Source organism: Drosophila arizonae, chromosome 5 (assembly GCF_054131065.1).
Source record: "Drosophila arizonae isolate 15081-1271.41 chromosome 5, UAZ_ARI_1.0, whole genome shotgun sequence".
Taxonomy (NCBI): Eukaryota; Metazoa; Arthropoda; class Insecta; order Diptera; family Drosophilidae; genus Drosophila; species Drosophila arizonae.
The window spans coordinates 14,196,931-14,211,267 of NC_142925.1; the positions used below are offsets into that span (position 1 = coordinate 14,196,931).

Here is a 14,337-nt window from a genome sequence, read left to right on the forward strand (position 1 = left end):
TGACGATGTCTTCAACCTCTGCCCACGCGAACAACAATGCAACAAAAGACGCCAAATCTCGGGGCGACTAAGCAAATTGTTGGGCGAATAGCAAATATTTTTGCGATAAGTTTTAATCAGCTTTGGCTCCGTTGTCGACTCCGGCTCTGTCCAGCCACAACACACAACACATGTTCGAGGAAAATGGAAAATTTATGATAGCTGCGAACTGAAAGGGTTTCTGATTTTTTTTTTTTTTTTTATGTTTATTGAACGCCGAGTTTTGCGAAAAAGTGCGAAAACTGTTCTAGGGAAAAAGAGTTTGCCCAGTTTATGACCCTTCCATATAACCCTTCCCTCTACATTTGGCATCTCATTACCATTGAGCAAAGTTTCTGGTTAGCCGATTTCTCAGAAAACAGCGAACGGCCAGGCAGACGAGCAGCATCAGTTCATCATCATCTTCTTCTTCTTCTTCTCCGGCTTCGTCCTCATTATCATTATCGAGCGGGACTGACGTGAGAGCTCAATCAATGTCTGCAGCGAGGCATTTGTCACAGGCATATGCAAAATGCAAAATGCGAAATGAAAAGGGAAACTGGAAAATGGAAAACTCTCAGCTGTGCTAACCCTTTGGCTGGCTGGCTACCTGGCGGGCTGCCAGCTCAAGTGCCGACTATCTATCTTTGATGTTGAGAAATTTCCCTTAAGTCTCATGCAATTAGCAATTAGCGCGCGCTCAGCTCTAAACACACTCTAAACACGACTCTGTTTACTCGCAGCTCCTAGATATGCCGAAACAGAAGCCGACAATCGACAATCGACAATGGACCATGGACAATGGACAATGCAGCATGGACCATGGACAATGGACAATGGTCGTCCTGCCGTGCACAGGTTAACGTTTTGGTCCTTCAGTCGTTCCGCTCTGGCCATAAATTGTGCATTTGCAGGCACTCGACAAACTCTTTCGCAATGCACTGCTAATGGAACGGGGAATGGAAATGGAAATGAAAATGGGGAAGTGGAAATGCCAAAACCAAGCGGCAAGATGCATGGAGACGGCAGAGTTGAAAGGGCAACTATGAGATCAGCTATGATAATATATTATTTGATATATGTACGTAAGTGGGGTATGATTGTATTTTATTATTTATACATATATAAAGTGGGGTATTCGGTTTAATTATGGGGTATATATACATATGTATGTGTAAAGTGGGGTATTCCTGCTTGTTTTAGTTTATGTAAAATGAAGTATATCTTGCCAAATATTGTATATGTTTATATGCTTGTTATTACTTACATACATATATAGTGTACGGTATATCTTGTCTGTTTCAATATATTATTAGTTATATATTAAGTGGAATATTTTTATATATGATTATATGCATCTGCATAAAGTGCTTCCTGCTTGTTATTGTCTATATAAAAAGGGGTGTGGCTGCCTATATTATTTCAGCCAGTATCCTCATATCTTATATGCTTAAATGTCTTAGACTAAGGGTAATATCCATTTAGCGAAGCTCATTAATTAATGTGATTTAATTTATCTCATCTGTTTCTACTTCTCCTGAACCCAATCAAAAATAGGAACTCTGAACAAAATAATTCTGTTAAAATATATCTAAAAGGCAGAAGGAGGCGTGGCAGAGCCCATATTCAACTAGAGTAGTCTGCCTTGATTCTTACGTCATTCAGGAAAATTCGTATTTGGGCTACATATATACATACATCTATACATTTAGTTCATAATACAAAAACCATGGCAAAAGTTAAAATGTAGAAATATGATAAAACTAAAAAAAAAATAATTTTTTTTTTTTTTTAACAAAACCAAAAGCCAAAATTAAAAAGTTATGAAAATGGGGCATGGAAAATTCGATCAATTTCCATATTTGTTTACGGTGAGATAAAGCGGTACGAACATGTTCAATCTTGTTCATTGGAGTCTAATCGAGGATTTCCTGTAATTCTTGGTGAGTAAATCATAAATTTGCTAATTGATCTCTTATATATTTCTAACTTTGCAGAGCTGCTAAACTCTCCTCTCACTGCTGCCCTCGCCCCTTTATTTACGTTTTGGCTGGGACAAGCAATGTGGATCCTAAACAGCGACTGACGGAAGAGCAAAAGCTGGACACAAATATACGAAATATCAGCGAATTTGTTAGTTTTATGTTGTAAATATGAACAGGCCCGAATGGCTTGTGTGTTTGTTAATTGTGTTAGTGTATATGTGTGTATAAAAACAAAAACGAAAAAAATTGGAAATAATTAAAACTGCTGCAACTAAACAAAATTAATAAAAAGTGCAACAAAACTGTAAAACCAAATATATAAGTGTGTGAGTTTATTTGTGTGAGTGCGAGTGTCTGTGTGTGTGTGTGTGTGAGTGGGACAACATCACGAAAAGCAGAGGAATTGAAAACGTTGAAAATTTATCGCGCGCGTCATTTTGCTGCAACTTCTAATGTGAGTGTGTGTGTGTGTGTGTGCGCTTGTGCGTGTGTGAGAGAGTATGGAAAGCAGCACGTAGGCATAGAACCGGAGCTGTGCCGCCGCACAGACGACGTCGTGTTGGCGTCGAGGGCAGAGCCGGTGGAATGGGCGGGGGAGAGGGAAGCGGGCATGGCCAGAGGAGGGCAGCGATCATTCGCGCTACGCATGGGTCATTGCACTTTTGCAGCGCGCACGCAGATACATGCACACACACGCACACACACGCACATGCACACATAGATAGAGATACACGCGGAGATAGCAAAAGGCAACATTTCTCGGCAGTTGTATAAAAAACGTACGAAAAATTAGGCGAAAGCAAGCAAAGAAAAAGAGAGACAGAGATAGAAAGAGAGAGAGAGAGAGCGAGTGGGGGTGGGGGAGGCTTTATGAGCAGAGGCAGCCATAAATATTTGAAGCGCAGGCAGAAAAAAAAAAACACCATAACACAGTTACAAATACAAATGCACTTGGAAAAACAGAGAGAAACGAATGGAGTGCACCCCAAGCAGAAACGGAAAGACTTCGAGAACTTTGTATGCAGCTTTAGAAGAGATTTCTAGAAAAGAGTTACGAAAGGCAGAGAAAATATTGATATAAAAATATATGTCAGATTAGTTCTATAGTGTTACTAATATATCTAGGTATATAAACTCCTCATTGATGTGCTAAAAATAAGAATAAGAAAAGTAAAAAAGTAAAAGTAAACAAAAAATAATCAAATTATATATAAATATAAAAAAATTAAAAATAAAAAATATGTCATAAAGTTCTAGTTTTAATACAATATTTTTTTCTAAATGTAATATAAAGTAAATATCGAATTTTAATTATACTTGTAAATTGTAATATAAATTAATATAAATAAATACTTATAAATTTTATTTTATTTTTTAAATCATTTATTTAACTTTTCGTATTAAAAAAGCAATAAAACAATTTAACAATTTAATTGTTAGCAAAAAATAAATAAAACAGTGCAATTTGTAACTTGTATATATATTCCAGACGTATTTCAGTATTTTACTATTTTACTGCGTTTATTTTATTTTTTATTTTTTATTATTTAGATTATATAAAAAAATTTTTTTTTTTAGGCTTGCTCTTTTAAGCTTATTAAAATTCTAGATTCAATCTTAAAATAATATTAAATAATTTAATTAACAAAATTGAAAAAGTGATAACAATTGTACTCCAATTGAATTTTATTTCTCACTTCAGTCTAAGCTTCACTCCCAACTTTTCGCTTAGTGTACGGCGCACACACTGCGCATGGCCGTTGTATGTGATGGACCGAGGCATTGTTGCATTGCTGCGTTAATGACGACAGCGACGTCGATGGCGACTGCGACTGCGACTGCGCGAGCAACTTTGACTTTGCACTGGGCGCCATTTTGTTGGTTTGCGCGTTAATTTCGCCTGCATTCACATGCGCGCACACACACAGGCACACATATGCGCTTTCTAAAAATAGGGCCCACGCCGGCGTTTGCTTACACGTATGTATGTATGTCTGTATGTTTATTCATATATCAGCTAGTTATATGTATATATGCATGTATGTATGTATTTGCCCCTTCCATTGGCAATGCCATTTGTGCCGCCAACGCCACTCGAGTGTTGCAGTTGCAGTTGCAGTTGCCTTCGCCGTTTTGCTGCACATGTGGAAAACGAGGCACATTGAGCGAGTGAAGTACAGCAAGCGGCATGAACGGCGCATGGGGTGCGTTTTCCATGTTTTTACCAAAATGTAGTCTAAACTAGACACACACGCACACACACGCACACACACACACACGCACATTTCCCAAGCATTTTATTTTTAGCAATTTGAATGTGAACGAAATTATTTTCAAGTCCAGCACAATGGGAATTTATAGGGCTTGACAGAAAGAGCGGGAGGGAAGCAGAAGCAGAAGCAGCAGAAGAAAGGGGATGGGGGCGTGGTTGCGCCTACATATATACATACATGCATAGTTATGTGTTGCTTCAGCTAGAGCAGAACTTCATTTTCCAATACGAAATTTTTGCGTCCAGGCGCTGAACTTACCTTCTTTGCAGGGTATTTCCAGTCGCTGTTGCTTTACAGTTGATTGTATATGTATGTAGACATATGTATGTATGTATAGGCATGCATGTATACATGTATTTATGCTGCGTTTCTCGTTGCCTTTGCACTTGCACTTTGTAGCTGAATTTTGGCAAACTTTTTGTGATTTAGCCACGTGTCACGCTGTCTCACACTCATTTTGCACATTGTTCGGCATTGGTAAACTATTTGGACTTGGCTAATACACTGCGAATTCGCTGATGTTTTCGCGCACGAGCTCGCGACGTTGGCGCCATTATGAAGAATAAAACGAAAATTCTGTGCCGAGTTGAGGTTACGACGAGCTGCTTACAAGAATTGAGTTTTAGTTTTAGTTTTTCTTGGCTTGTTTATGGCTCGGACAGATCGGTCGACGGTTAAAGCTGACCTTGAGTAGACATAAAGTTACCAAGGGTCTGGGGGTCTAGGGGCTCTGGGCACTGTAATGGGTCGGATTGTTTGTCTGCCTGCCTGCCGGCCGACTAAATTTGTTTCTGTTTCTGGATGCCGTTGCTCAAAAAACTGAATGCTGAGCACAGCGACACAGAGAGGCGGTAAAAGCTCCCCAAATACATAGTTCTATATACACGTATGCCGTGCTATATACTGGCCCGACTATATACAAGCAACTGACTCATGGAACTGAGCAAAACAAAAATCAACCGAAATTTTTACATTACAACAACTAGTTATTTATGCTGGGAGCATGACCGGGAGGAGGTGGGGGGACAGCAAAAGCTCGCGGACAGCATAAAATTATCAAGCAGCCCTTTTTCAGAGCGGGAAAGAGAGAGAGGGAGAGGGAGAGGGAGAGAGATAGAGAGGAAGAGGCAGAGAGAGAGAGGGAGAGAACATTTAGATTGACGCTCTCAGAATTCTACGAAACCAAAAAAGCATTTTGCAAATAACAAAAAAACAAAAATGAAAACAACAAAAATGGAAAAACAAGAACCGACATTTGGTCGCTGCTTTATCTGTAGAACTTTTCAGGGTCACTTAATTATTACACAATTTTTGTTTACAGCGAAAAATAAAAAAATTGTTGTTGCTGGCAAAAAAAAAAAAACTGTGTGTGTGTATGTGTGTAACAGCAATTCTGTTGTTTACAACGAAAACAAATTTCATTAATTTTGTTGTTTTCGTCGCTTCTAGCTGTGCCAGGGCCAAGCAAAAAAATACTATTGTAAGTGTGTGTATGTAAATACGGAAGATCTACTTCAATGCTAGAATACAGATGTAAATAAGTAATTGATTGACATTTATTGCGTTACAAATGTGGGAATGTAGTTCAAGGCGTTGTTTCCGCTTTTTCTGCCAGCTAATCGCAATTTTCTGCGCAATTTCTACCACCTACAACAAGAACAACAACAGACGCAACAAGTTACGTCAACAGCAATAGCCGGGCGGGGCATATTATGTGCTACTATAATAGACAGAAAGCACGTTAAAAAGCTAAAAAAAAATGAAGAGAAATAAAGCAAAAATAACAAAACACGAGCAGAAAACGCGACGCAGTGCCGTCCCTAAACTTGAACTTGAAATACGCGAAAACAAAATTCAAGAGCAAAATGCCGGCAAAAAAAACGCAAAAAACAAGCCAATAACAATAACAAGTCTGCTCTCGCTAATAGTCGCTGACTATGCTATACCCTGTTCGAACTAAACGCATGCATCTGAGCAATATTTCCCACTTCCACATACAACTATTTCGCATTAATTTCATTATTTAAATGAATACCTTTAATGAGCTTAAATTTCAATTATGTTTTATTAGCAATTTACCGCAAATGATTGCAACATCTTGTGGCCTTCACTCTACCCATTCACTCTTTCACAGCATAGGGTATGCAAAAATAACAGCTCTCTATCTTTCACTCGGCGGCACAGCCGATAGCAGCCGACACCAGCCGAACCTAGCCGAAGCTTTCAAATGCAAAATTGCGATTCGGCTCTCGCACTCGCGAATTTGCGAACCGACCAATCAGCTTAACTGGGAGCCGAAAGCTGCCACTATGTTCGCACACGCTATATGCATAGTAAGCATATGTACATATGTATATATTTCTGTGCATACATACATACATATGTATTTTCGCTCGCTTTTGCTTATTTTTGGCACAGATAAGTCGCCATTTTCGCGCAAAAACTTACTCAAAGCTGACGCCAGCTAGAAAAAAACTTGTCGCTGCCTGGCGGCGTCGTTCTATTTATTTACTATTTACTGCTATTTCGCGTGTGTGTTGATTAGGTAAATTGAGCGAAGAGCCAGAAGAAGAACCACGTGTTCTTAGCTTGAGCAAAGCTTTCTGGAGAGCAAGCTGGAACGGGCTAGCGCATAAGTCTAGTTCGTGGGATAGTTTTATGTGGTAGCCGAGAGCTTGTTGTTTTTGTTTCATTAATATAAGTCTACACAGATACATATACTATTTAATTATCTCTAATAAATATGAATAGTTTGTTATTATATTCTAAATTGTTGATGCATTAGTTTCGCCATAATTAATATTAGAATGCATAATCTATTTAAAATCTCAACTCATTAATTTAATTTTTCTATCATTTTCATGTGCAAATATTTTGGCAGATCTCTTAACAGAGTTTTATGCGAAAATAGCTTTTTGCGTGCTTTTGCTAACAGTGCGGTTCATGTCTTGGCTGATAGAATTTATAAGAGTGACAAGCTCATAGAGATCAGTCTATGAAGAGCTCCACAACAATTGGCCAACTGTCAATAATTGCTTTATAGCCAATTGTTAAGGTCGCTTTATCCGCTTTCCCAAGCCATGCAACCTGCTGCATTACAGCTGCTGTCCTCCCCCCCTACTCCAACTCTTCGACTGACTTGCAACATGTTTCTATCCGCATCGTGTGACTTTTTCTTCAAATCAAAAAGTTAACTTTTCCCAGGGTCCCGCATATGTGCGTGTGCGTGTGTGTGCTGTGTGTGTATCCTGTTGCTCGTGTCCTGCACGCATACAGAAAACCAAATATAATAATAAGACTCCGCCGCCCCTGCAACAGAAGCAACAATCAATTTGTGCATTCGTTTTGGTTTTTGCCTGCTCAGCGATCTTTCCCTGTTTATATCCTTTATACGCTCTGTGTGTGTATGCGTGTGCGTGTGCGTCTGTGTGCCATAATTTCTCGTCATTCTCCTGGTGTTTTCTATTGTTGAATCTCTGTTGGGTTATTGAACTATTGATTCCCCTAGCATTTTATTGTTCGATTAGACGGCGCACAGGTGATAATTTTGTTGTTGTAGATTTGGCTGTTGCAACAAGTGAATGCAGCCACAATGTTAATCGCATTAATATACACCTTTGGCAAGCTTCTAGAATACATCCGTGGATAGATGGATGCTTTTACCTGTTTCTTTATCGCTGGCTCCCCCTAACTAATGCAATGCAGTTTGCTTAAGAAATTTTCACACATTTTTCAAACGTCTGAAAACGGCCAAACAACTAAGTCAACAATTGCACGGCAGGTAAGAGCCAACAACAGATACGGCAGCTCAAATGTTTGGCCAAGGTACGTGAAGATTCTGTTGGCCAAGTTCTTCTTCAGCTTCTTCTTCTTCTTCTTCTTCTTCTTTTCAACAGGCGCAAATTATTTTGACAAGTGGCCGAAAAATTGTCGAGCATTGTTTAAGGAACTCTGTATGCACAGTAGAAGCAGTAAACACAACAACAACAACAACAATAGTAATAGCAAAAGCAAATGCAACAATAACAATATATTCTGTTGATTTGGCTGGGACGATCTTTTCTTTTTTTTTTTTTCATTTTTGTTGAGTGGCAGCGGCTATTAAGCCAGACCCGAATCTTGGAGTGGCATAAGAGACGGAATGTCTCTGCTATTGAATAAATATTGCGGCTCATTAATTACAATCCAAATGCCACACACACACACACACACGCACATTAATAAATGTGTATCCCTTTGACATTTGATAAATTTCATTTGCAATTGACATTAAATTCCATTGCAATTGCTAGTGCACTAACATAGCAAACGCAAAAATCGACTAAAGTTTCGTTTTCTGTCTCTTTTGCTCTTTCAGTAACAGAGCACACCAAATTTATTTGCCTCGACAAATGTAAAGCAAATGCAAATGCAGCAACAGAAAAAGCTTTATTGTCTCATCTCCCTCTCTCTGAGTGAACAAACAAATTCGCTCTATCGCATTTGTCTCTCTCCTCTCTTCAGCAATGCTTTGCCAAAAGCAACGGATCTTGTTTCGCACTTGTTTGCTGTACTCCCTTTGATTTAGTCGTTTGTGTGTATTGAATAGAACACTTGGAGTAGCTGCGATTGGAATATTTCGTATAACGGTTGCTGGGATTGTTTTTATAGTGGAATGAGCACATACGCAAGTCTGTCATTAAGGTAAGGCGGCTATTTATTTTGCATTTATGATCGTAAAGAAGAAGTATTGTATATTGCATACATGTGTATGCACATGTTTCTGTGTGTGTGTGTGTAGTTGTGGTACAGTCGCTGCAGAGTCGTTGGTGCAGCCGGAAATCGCTAGCAATTGCACGTTCGGGTCTCCTGTGCGTGTCTTCCAAATTTTGTTTGTCTATGTTTCTACAGTTTGGAAATGCGGCAACAGCAACAACAAGAACCACAACAACAACAGCAGCGGCAGAAGCAGCAGCAGCGCTGCGACTGTAGAATAACAAATAATTAGCATTAACCACGCAATTGACTGCAGTCGTGGCAGCGACTGCGGCAGAGGCAGCGGCAGCAAAAACGGCGATTTGAGTGCAATGTGCACAGCTCAAGCAGCATAAATATACGAAACGCACACACATACACACACACGCGTACACAAATAAATGCGTACAAGCATAGGCGAAGACGGAGACGAAGACCACGAAAACAGACGCGAACGCCAATCAAGCGAACAACAACAACAACAGCGCAGCATAAGCAGCGGCAGCAGCAGCAGCAAAAGCAACAAAGATAATACATTTTTGGAAATGTCAACAAAACGAAGAACGAAAACAAATTGTGTAAAAGTAAAAGAAAATGCCAATGTTGTGTGAGGAGAGGCAAGCGCAAAAGCGAGTGCGAGCGAGAGCAAGAGCGTGAATGCGCCAGCATGGGACGTGGGCGCAGTGCTGCGTTTTATTTATTTATTTTTTTACTTGATCAGCGAACGCAAAGATGGCGGCGTTGGAGCTGCGCATACGGAAAAGGCAATTGGTAAAAATGCAAATAATTGAAGAGTCGAGAATGCTAGTTCAATTTGACGTGTTCATTCGAACTTGTTTATGGCTTTCGGACTAGATCAGCTTAACTTAATTAGGTTTTATTGGGCCCTATTTTTAATGGCAATTAATTACAAATATATTTTTTAAGAATTCTATTAGTTTCTTTTTTAGCTCCACTCTTGAGTTCATTAACTTGTATTCGACAAAATAGCATGCATGTCTGTATGTATGTATACTTGTCTGTGTGTGCGTGTGTGTGTGCGTAGCTGCAGCGCGTTTATGCCTCATGTGGCGCAATGGCGGCCCTACGTCAACATAAACTGAAGTTTTGTGCTGGTGTGCATACCGACCAAAAAAAAAAAATAAATAAAATAAAAGACAGACAAAACTCTAATGTGTGAGGGGCATTCAAATTAGGAGGCGATTGCATAATTGCCAGTCTGCCAGAATGTACTCACAATATGCCTTATTGACTGTGTCTAATTCAACCACAAAGGTCAACAAGTCACAACAATGATCGTCGGAGATCTGCTGACTGACACACGTCCAGCATACGGCGATCCGGCAAATAAAGGAAGCCCGAGAACGAAAGTGAAAGGACATCGCGTCGAGTCCGAGTCGCAAGGACAATAGCGAACGTCTGACACACGTACAAGCCAAGCCAAGGCAAGCCAAGCCGAGACAAAAGACAATAGACAATCAATCTCCTTGGGCATGGCAGAGAATAGCACGCAGAAATGCGACAATTCAAACATATTTCAAGTCAAAAAAATAAAATAGGAACAAAAAAAAAAACTGCCAGGCTATCTATTGTAATTGGATCCTTTTCGAGATCCTTGCGCGTGTGAAGCACGACGAGTGCGCGTTTTTATTTCATTTCTATTCAGTTTCTGTTGTTGTTGGTGTTGTTGTTGTTTTGTTGTTTATGGTGGTGCCGCTGTCGCGTAAAAAATACCCAAACCGTAACCTATCCCTCGTCCCTGCGCCCCCCGTCCACTGCGCTCACACTATCTCTGGCCCTTATTTGATGAGATGTCCTCTGGTGCATACGGGTCGCCAACGATGGCGTCTAATTTATGCCAAATATGAGACTCGATATATATAAAACACAAACATATGATGGAAATAACATTGCATGTTTGTTCTCTGTGAAATTTAAGTGAGGTTTGGATATTATATAACTCGGGTTTATTTGAGTTTATAAAGAATATATCAATAGGCGATATATGACGGATCTGTTTTATTTGTCTGTTGTAGCTGTGCATAGAGTTTTTATATGTTGCATGTTGCATGTTGCACGTTGCACGTTGCATATTGTTGGAAGAGGTTGTATTTGATGCCAGATAGAAATACCATTACTGTAGTTTTTCATGAAACTTTGTTTTGTTGCATGTTGCATATGTTTCATATGTTGCATATGTTGCTTGTTATGTAAAGTCAACTTTTATTGCTGTCTATAACGAAACTTTCTTTTACAGAATTTTCGCTCCTCATTGGACTTTTAGAGCATTTTGAATGTTGCATGTTGCATATGTTGCTTTAAAGCTTTTTGCTTAATATACACGATTTGTTTATTTCATTATTCGGCCAGCTCATCTTTAGACTTTTGTTGTTTATCTATTTTAAAGGGTTTCCTGTGTTGCATATTGCCTGTCCTTTACCATAATTTATGAATCAGCTTGTTTCTGGCGGAGTTGAAAGGATATCTAATCTGCCCTCAACAAATATTTGTGCTCATATTCCATATTCATATATTTGACTAAAGTCGCGCTGGCGATAAGGAATCTATTTGATAAGCAATATAAACGTAAAAACTTGCAACTCCTTGGTAAAAAACATGTAAACATACATGTGCTGCATATGTGTGTGTGGTTCTCTCTATAAACATCAATATGAGGAAAAAACTAGTAAAAATGTGGCAGTTGTGCTAAACCGACTGCATGATACTCGTTTGCATAAAAAAACAGCTCAATTTATAGTTGATAGGATCTATGTCAACTCTTTTAGTTAAATGTGTTTAAATTTTGATGACTTTTGCTTGAAAACTAAAGCAAAGACAATATTTTTATTTTTATTTTTTTTATTTACCAGCTTCAAATATAAGATTATATAAAGACTTAGCTGTAAAGGTCGTTCAACAGAGAGAACAGTTGCTAAGTCTAGTCACTTTAGCTCTAGACATGATTTGCCACGCCCACACATATTTGAAATCAGTTTATAGAGCAGCTTATGTTGTCCTACTTTTATCACTGTAAAATTTATAGTTTTCCAAGCCTCGTTTAATGTAGCTCTAAGAGCTCATTAAGTTAATATTGCTATATAAATACAATTAGCTAGCTAGCTTCTATAGAGACCGACGATATACAAATATATATACATAGTAATATTTCTTTTGTTATAATCTAGTGGGCGTATTCAAAAGATCTATAAACTTTATAAAACGTAGCAAGCTTCTCGCTAAACGTCAACATTCGAACGAACAGTCAGGCACTGCAGAAAGCCAATATGCTCACTTTGCAGATTGTCAGCGTGTACAAAAAAAAAGGCGCGGAATGCAAACTGGGGGGTGGCGTGGCGTGGCGTGGCGTGGCGTGGCGTGGCACAACAGCCACGACTTTTGCGGCCTCTGTTGCAGCTAAGCTTTGGCTTCGTCTTTGCTTTTGCTTTTGGTTTTGCTTTTGCTTTTACGCTTCAACCCCTCGGACAAGCGAACACGAGCGGAGTAGGGGTAGAGGGAAAATAGGAAAACAAAAAAATTTGCATGCTGCTGCAAAATTACTAGATACAGAGAAACGTGCATGAATGTGTGCGTGCGTGTGTGTGTGTGCGTACATGCCACACGCAACGTACTCCACATTTACTATGTATGCGTAATAATGTCTTTGCCGAGTGCGAGGCAGGGCTGAGGCAGGGTGTGACGGGCGAGTGTGTTTGGGGTGTTTTCGATAAGTACTTTACGAGACACAACCCTCGTTTTGCGGATTTTTTTATGGTTTTGCCCAAAAGGAAGCCAACAACAACGACAACAACAACATGCATCAAAGTTCATACTTTCAATTCGCCCGGGTGGTTAGGGCTGTGCATATCTAGTGCCCATAACGGTGGTTGCTCTCACCTCAGTCAATTTATATTTCCTGTTCCTGTTCCTAGTTTTGCTATACCCATTTCTCCGGCTCCTGGTTTTGCCCCCTGTCAGAGCATCAGAGCTGCGCATTGGCTGATGCTTGCAATTTTATGGCCATGATGAAGGTTCGATCGGAGTTTTGGCAAATGCAATTGGCGATTTTGCAAGTTTTCGCTTTGGTGGTTGTAGCAGAGTGGCACGCCAACGGGTGGTTGGAACAGAGCGATGGGAGGAGCTCTACGGGCCAAGTTGAAGTCCAAAAAGTTGCAGATTTTCAACAGAAAATGGCGAAAATCGCAGCTAAATCTGTGTAAAAATAATCAAACCAAAGGAGTAGCGGAGCAAAGAGAAGAAGACAAAGTTCTAATGGAAATTAGATAAAAGATATTTGCCTGCCATAAGCTCAAGCGAATCCGGTAACAAAGGTACGCCAGAGGTGCCTTTGCTTACCCAAAAGAATTTGCATATTATTCGCCTCGTTCTTACGATCGGGCAAGGAAATTATGTAAATTAAGTAAATCAATCGAGAGCTAAATGAATATCGATCAAAATTGATTTGTTGCCCGTTGCGATGCAACCCAAACAGAAGAAGCCTTATACACACACACACACCTATATAGTGAAATACCTGAAAAAGTGAGCAAAGGCTGCCGAGCCAAGGAGTTGAGAGCGTGAGAAAGTTTTCTCAATGTTTTTGCACGCATAATTTACATAATTTTGCCTGGCCAAATAGTCGAGAGACATTGCTATTTCCCAATTCCATTTACGATCTTATGCAAATGAGCGCTGTTGTTGTCCCTGTTCAACCCCCCGGCCGGCAATGGGCTGCGCCGAGCGTGCGAGCGTGCCAGCATGCTGTGAGCTCCGGTACGGGCGCTAGCGCCGTCCACTGTGCGCATAATTAACCCCTGCCGTTCGTTGATTGTCTTCGGCCTGTCTTCTGTCGTTCGTCGTCTGCCGTCTGTCGTCTGGTTTTTCCTTCTCTTATGAGTTTTCAACGATTTTCCTAATTTCACTTTCGTTTCGTTTTGCGTTTAGCATTTCGCATATGCAAATTAGGATCTTTTTTTTTTTTTTGTAGGAGCATTGGCAACCCTTTTTCCTTTTCGCCAAAGTGAAAAATCTCTGCTGTTTATGCAAATTTGTGCACTCTGTGGACTCGGAAAACCTTGATCATCTTTGTCGCTCCAATTTCCGAGTCTCAACTCGCCTGGGTGTCAGGTAGAGCTAGACCTAGGCGCATCGTGAGAAACTGCTCGGCATTTGCATAATTTTTCGTGAAAATTCGCTCGACTACGTGATCGCTGTATAGACAGCCGAGATGCAGAGATGCAGAGATGCGAGGATGCGCTTTACAGAGATTCCCCCAGTCGCAAAAAAACAAAACTAGGCAAGGAAAAGGAAAAGGAAAATAGATGTGTCAA

General features: G+C 39.9%; 2 long non-coding RNA genes across 2 annotated transcripts; one reads left to right on the forward strand and one right to left on the reverse strand.

Annotated features, from left to right (window-relative positions):
- Positions 1-252: 252 nt before the first annotated feature.
- LOC149268546 (uncharacterized) lies at positions 253-2,318 on the forward strand. Its single transcript, XR_016270667.1, has 2 exons — positions 253-1,961; positions 2,016-2,318. It is a non-coding gene; the product is annotated as an uncharacterized LOC149268546 (long non-coding RNA).
- Positions 1,819-6,296, reverse strand: LOC149268547 (uncharacterized). The gene is made up of 2 exons (XR_016270668.1): positions 4,535-6,296; positions 1,819-3,152 (listed from the first exon to the last, which is right to left on the reverse strand). It is a non-coding gene; the product is annotated as an uncharacterized LOC149268547 (long non-coding RNA).
- Positions 6,297-14,337: the final 8,041 nt, after the last annotated feature.